General features: G+C 31.7%; 2 non-coding genes across 2 annotated transcripts; both read right to left on the bottom strand.

The window, feature by feature from the left end:
• Nucleotides 1-2,314: 2,314 nt before the first annotated feature.
• On the bottom strand, nucleotides 2,315-2,396 carry Trnas-aga (transfer RNA serine (anticodon AGA)). Its single transcript has one exon. It is a non-coding gene; the product is annotated as a tRNA-Ser (tRNA).
• Nucleotides 2,397-4,886: 2,490 nt separating this feature from the next.
• On the bottom strand, nucleotides 4,887-4,968 carry Trnas-gcu (transfer RNA serine (anticodon GCU)). Its single transcript has one exon. It is a non-coding gene; the product is annotated as a tRNA-Ser (tRNA).
• Nucleotides 4,969-6,862: the final 1,894 nt, after the last annotated feature.

The following is a 6,862-nucleotide window of genomic DNA, read 5'->3' as shown; positions in this document are numbered from 1 at the left end:
AAATGAACGATATTACTCTACCGCCACAGCTAATTATCCGATATTACCGCTCGCTTTTGCAAAAATATTCATGCAAAACTAAAGATAATGATTTTTCACGCAATATTGCCAAAGTAAGAGCAAAATTAGAATATCTTCCTTCCCTTGACAACAAAAATGAAATCCACTTTTACGTTTCAGTTACCTTCGCATTCAATAATTGCAAATGTTAATTTATACCATCTTATTTTTCCTAGAAAAACGATGAAATATTTTCCATTTTACGCATCCGATATTTCTACTTCGAGATAACGCAATCTAATTTTCGACATTTCTACAAAATTCCTTTTCCCGATCAATTTTTCCCGTAACGTATAAACTTTGGAATAATCCTGCTAAAAATAAATAACGCGTATATTTGAAACATTCCTTTATCATACCTCTCGCACTTGAACAGTGAAGATAGTTTAATAGAACGTTGACAAATTTTTCTGCAATAGCACGCATCGCGTATTAATATTATTTAATCGATCTCACGAAAACCTCAACAACAAATTTCACTCCTACTTTTAATATTTTTAATACTTTTAATATTTTTAAGAAGCACGCACGTTTTATACGTGTATTATGTAAATGTCCATTAAGTAAATTATACTTGTATTTGTATTAAATAATATAATAACGACACGACTATTCTCCATCTGATATCATATACGATTTCGAATAATCGGTTTATTTTTATCGAATGAACAATACCAAACAGGCTCTGTTTATTTCATTTCGATGAAATAAACGATCTTGCATTTATCTTAAAAAATACATGTCCATATGCATACCGATATCGACACATTTATTTCTTGTATTGATTTCATACGTGTACCTACACAGCATCATACTTGAAATGCACGCAACCTTCCGTTGGTTGATAACACGATCCTGTACCGTACTATTCTAGGCGAAACGGAAAGAGAAGAGAGAAGAGAGAAAAGATTCGCGAAACGACACAGATCTACTCTTTTACACTGTTCGTCACACTGGCACGCTTAACCGAATACAGTTATAATTAAGTCACGGTAGCCAAGAGACACGGAGAAGTAAATTTTCAGATGCAGGATCTACCTACAGATAACACGTTTCACTTGCGATTACCGACTCCGCAGATAACAACCGTTTGGTACAACCATATATTTACATTGTATAGAGGAACTTTCTTTATTCGCCGTGATACCCCGGTCTGGATGAAACGTTTTATCGAGCGAGTCTGCTAATTCCACTTGATAACGGATCATATGATTAATAAGAACAGTGAAATTGCACTTTGGTAGAAAAAAATCTCCGGCGTGGCTCTCGAGCAGATTTCAGTCTACGATTCAATAACCTATTCACATTTTCCAAGTACATTTTCTAAGTAAACACGAAAATAAAAAAAAAAAAAAACAGACCAGAAGGAACAGTGCCGAAATTTCCGTTCCAATCACCGTTACTTGCATATATACTTGTATCCAATTGGCGTATGTGTATATCATTTTTCTTTCCTCTCCTTTTCCTTAACAACTTCTAATTAGAAACATAAATATTATAATAAAATATAAATAAAAAAAATATCATTCATTTTTCCACATAAACTTCTTCTATCGGAAGAAAAACACGATCTGATCGTTTGCTGTATAAACTGCTTTTTCAAATAATTCTCGGATATGAAAATCTTCAAAAAAAAGAGAAAACTATTTAAACAATTACGCTATTTATTTACGGGAATGAAATTCTTTTCGTTATATGTAAATGGTTAAAGATGAATAAAATCAAATCGAATGGAATGAAAATAAATAGAATTTAACGAAATAAAGTTTTTGCTAAAATTAAATACTAATTATTGCTGACAACTCGATCAGTGTATATTAAGAAAGTCAACAAAGCGAATAAACGTTAAATTGATAAAGGCAACAGTCTTGTGACATTTTTGACATAAATACACTGCAATAAAGTATAAGCTGTGTTCCTATGTAACGAGAAATGTATGACATTTGAAATCACACAGCAAATAGTCTCTTCGAATATCTCTTCCAATTCTATACTCTTTATATCCCTTTTTAATATAACACTGTCTGTTTCAACCCGATATTTCGATGAATTTACAAAAATTCCAACCAACCGTTTAATATAATAATCAAATTATAGATATATCAAATTTTCCACCACTTATACAATTTAATCTTTCTATGCGTTAAATAAGAAAAAGAGATATCAAGTAGATAAACAAATTTCTTTACTGGATAAAGAATAAGAAAAATAAAAGTAAAAAATTTAACAAAGTATTTTCTGTTTTTTCAACTATCGCAGTCGGCAGGACTCGAACCTACGCTCCCAGAGGGAATCTGATTTCTAGTCAGACGCCTTAACCACTCGGCCACGACTGCTACAATTTCAACTTTCTATTATTATACAGAAAAGGCAAACATGGTATACGAATAATTATATAATTACAGAATTAAATGATAAATATAAAATATTATAATGTGCATTTTATTCGAAAGCTGAATAAAGTCCCTTATGAAACTGTTATAGCATGAAATTTAACCATAAAGTTATAGCATTAACGATTCGTAGTTTCTACGTTAAAAACATCTCTTGTTTAACACGAAGGATTTACCGAATGCGCAAATACAAGAAACAAAGTGAAATAACGAGCAAATCGAGTTACGATACGATAAATGGAGTTGCCGACAATGTGGAACTTGGGAAATAAAACTTACTCAACAACGGTGTTCTTTCCCCGATACTTCCTCTGTTATACGACATTTTTGCATAATCGAATACTATTTCAAAGCAGCTAGCTTCGTACGCTTAACACACAAGCTTCGTATATTCCAGTTCCACTATAATGTATAATCTAAGCAAACTGGTAACGTCGATAAAACAGAACATGATTATTACGCACGATTGCTGATATAGTATTATCATTTGAAGACACGTGTACCATACGTAAGCATAATTCGTAATGCTCCTCCGTCCATGGTGACACGTGAAATTTCATAAATTAACAATTCTAATTATCATTTATAAATAAGAAAATTTATAAATATACCATTGGAATGTCTTGAATCTATTGTTAACGTTAATTTTAGTTCTTTTAACCAAAACTCTGAACTCGATATGAAATTTAGTTCTTTTTTAATAAAATAAACGATATTACCGATACCAAATATTTTAACTCTGTCTCAAGTACAATACAGAAAGACCAAACCTTTTTCCTTTCTTTTATTTTCTTTTTTTCTTTTTTTCTTTTTGATATGACAACAATTATTTTCATTACGTACGTTACAAATAAAAATCTCGGGAATTAACTTAGAAATGCACATCTGAATATTTAAATAAATCTAATCTCGACAAGGGACTACAGCAGATTATCACGCTTCTAGTGTTTATCGATTCGATATCCTTGATCAGTGCGATATGTTCTCTCGAAACGATTTGCAAAATAATTATCTAGAAAAGTTGCTCAACAAACGCGTATTAAAGTAGAAAATTATTATTGTTTGTTGGAATAATTAATCGCTGTTTACATTTGACCTACCATTATATCGTTTATTTATCGTCTATCAAAATATTCAAAATATATTTACTAAATTTTCATTAATAAATTGAAACAACACCTTTCTTAGCCTGAATAATTTATACGATACTATTAATACAATATAAGGTACCAATAGTAGAATGCTCTTCTCATGCCAGATGTGTCATGTAAAACATAATCATAACTATGATTTACAAATTACTACACTCAAAGATTATAAATATTCATTGTTACTAAATATCTTATTTGTATCCCTTTATATCACCCGATTACTCATTCATACATACGTTTACACTTTGTATCAAAGGTGACTGACATCCGAGCAAACGATAAATTTCTGTCCAATGAACTCCTTATTAAAGAATTTATACAAATTATATTATAAATCAGCAATACGTCGTATAAACATTTAGAAGAAGGAAATTTCACGTAAAATATCATCATATCATTCGTGTGATATACATTTAAAGTTACAATAGCATTTATTATTTATAATCCTATTTAAAATGGAATATAACCTACAACGTTGATTTTATTACTTCAAATCTTTCTACCAACTACTATGTATATACTATATGAATGTTATGCTTCATTAAACAAGTAGATCGTTGCTCGTATGACAATTTACAATTAACTATTTCGCTAAGACGCATTGCTTAATCTATCATATGAATAAGTTGTTGAATTAAGGAAAATCCGGTGAATTCAATTGTTAGGTATACATGAAGGTAATAAATAAACCACAACTCATAGGGAACTTTCTGTCAACTAATTGCTAGTAAACTTATCAACGCTCGTTTCCTTCGGTATATTCCATTTTATTTCTAATCCTCTTGACGGCGAATCCGATCTATTCGAATATTCACGTTGAATTAAAGTAGACAGGAAAAACTGCTGAAAAAAAATTCATGATCGAACGTTCAGTGCATTCCGTAGTTACGTAATTGATTGTGCAACGTCAAGAAACCATCCATGGTACTATCTCCATTTCAAGAGGATATTTACAGACTATTTACCGTTTTTCTAACATTACAGATACAGATTTATTTATCTACACGTATTTTGACGACAGATCTTTCTTTCGTGCACCGTATAATTAATCATTTTTACGCATATTTAACTAAATACCGTTTAAATATACTGTTTCAATAAACGTGATTAATAAGATAGAAAAAAAAATTGCAATAACGTTAAAAATGTAAGGACCGAATAACTTTTGAAGATGATAAAGTGTTTTTATTAGCAACTTTCTTCTTCTTCTCTCCTTCGGTATTTTCTACGGTGTTTACGAATCGGAATATTTTTGCAAAGTAACGGAGAACAAAAAGCGAATCGACGAGGATGGGATTCGAACCCACGCGTGCAGAGCACATTGGATTAGCAGTCCAACGCCTTAACCACTCGGCCACCTCGTCCGATGACAACGGGTGCTCTATTCGATACAGTTTAGCTCTCTACACCTTTCAAAATCAGGTATATATATTTTATATTGTTTACACGTCATACACGCCAACCTTACTCCTGACACCATCTAAATATTCGCTAAATACTCTGACAACACAGTCGCTGATATTAGTTATAGTATTTGTACAATGCGATCGTTCCAACTGAATGAACGAGAATATCTGAAAGAACCGAAGAGATTTTACCTGAATTTTAGCATTATACGAATCTGACACTTTTCAAATTGTACTTGTCACAGGAAAGCACGTGGTGTGTACTTCGTAATACGACATTGGCATATTTTACAAATTTAAATACAGCTTTCACGTAACATGTAGCAATTATAAGTAATATATTAGATAAAAATTAACAGTCACGTCTAATTTAGCACCGATGTGATTGCATTATTTCAATTGATACAGTAAGAATTTAAACGAATTATTAAAACATTTTCAACGCAAACAACAAATCATCCGTAATTCTGGATCTCGGGAATATAGGATGAAAGGTAGGTTACGTAATTGAATCAGCAATTCAGAAAATGTAGAAAGAGAAGGAAATAACTAGTTAAGCGGAAACTAGTTAGCGTGGAAATGAGTTTTGGAATAACGGACTCAGGCACCAGCACGTTTTACAAGAATTTATAAAGAATGCAAGTCATTGCCAGCTGGAGACAATGCACGTTCGATCATAGATAACGGAGAACCACGTGCACTAGGTTTACCCATGTACCGGCCGAGAAATTGAGAATTCCTTAAATCAATCGATTACCTCTCGAGCCAACGCATTTCGTTTCCATCAACTTACCACGGCGCTTTCTAACCTCTCTTCCAACAATATCTTTCATCATCTTACAAATAACGTTAGTCCCGTTCTTTCCTCAAAACTAATATGTCGATCCATTTAGCGTGTTAATATTCTAGTCTTATTTTATCTTTTATTTTATATGTTATACATTTGTTCGTTACATACATTTGCGCGAAACAAGTTTACCATTTCGCATATTCACAACGGAACTAGCGAGAAAGATATATCCAACAAGTAAGATATATTACCGCGAGGTTAACAAGTTAATTACTTTGGCAAATGGAAAGCGAGAAAAGTTGCCACAGCTTAAAGAAACTGTATGCTGACAATGTATATTGACATTAACATCCTCCCTGATGATAAATGAAAATTGCAGGAACTAGTAATTAGAATGGAAGCTATGCAACATAAACAAGCTCTATTGCACATTCGTCATAAGCATTCGTGACATAGTTAAATCATTCAATACAGTTATATACGTGCTCATAGTTACTGTTCCTAAGACTTTTCTTTTTCCTTTTCCTTTTCCTTCCTTCTTTTTTTATTGCAAACATTCGCGAATGAAAGGCAACTAATTATATAAATTTATTATCGTTTAAGTTTAATAATTAATCAACGATATGAAAAGAAAAATGTCGTCTTGTTTTATCTGTATACAGTATTACCAAAATTGCAGTAGACGGGAAAAATTTTTAGAACGTATTAAGAAAACACACACACACACACACGCAATAATAATAATATAAAAATCAAACTTTTTAGAATCGATATTACCGATGAAAAAATATCGAATTACCGTTAGGTACTGATCTTTAAATTAGTAAGAGTATTGAAAGAAAGCATTTCTAAAGAAAACGAATATATTCCCTTCTATACTATAAAATTAAAATTCATCCTTTGGAGGAATGAAATTTGTCTTGCAAGGCTAGCCATGGTCTAATGTTGTATTACGTAATTTAGCAGAGGTAAATCCATGAATATAGAAGATATCGATAATAACGAAACTTACATAAGTAACCGATTAAGCGATTTAATTTGTCAGATCGTTAAGAGAATTTC

This window comes from Lasioglossum baleicum, unplaced genomic scaffold (genome assembly GCF_051020765.1).
Source record: "Lasioglossum baleicum unplaced genomic scaffold, iyLasBale1 scaffold1683, whole genome shotgun sequence".
Lineage (NCBI taxonomy): Eukaryota > Metazoa > Arthropoda > Insecta > Hymenoptera > Halictidae > Lasioglossum > Lasioglossum baleicum.
Note: the sequence above shows the minus strand (reverse complement) of the source record. Positions and strands in the feature narration are given on the sequence as shown.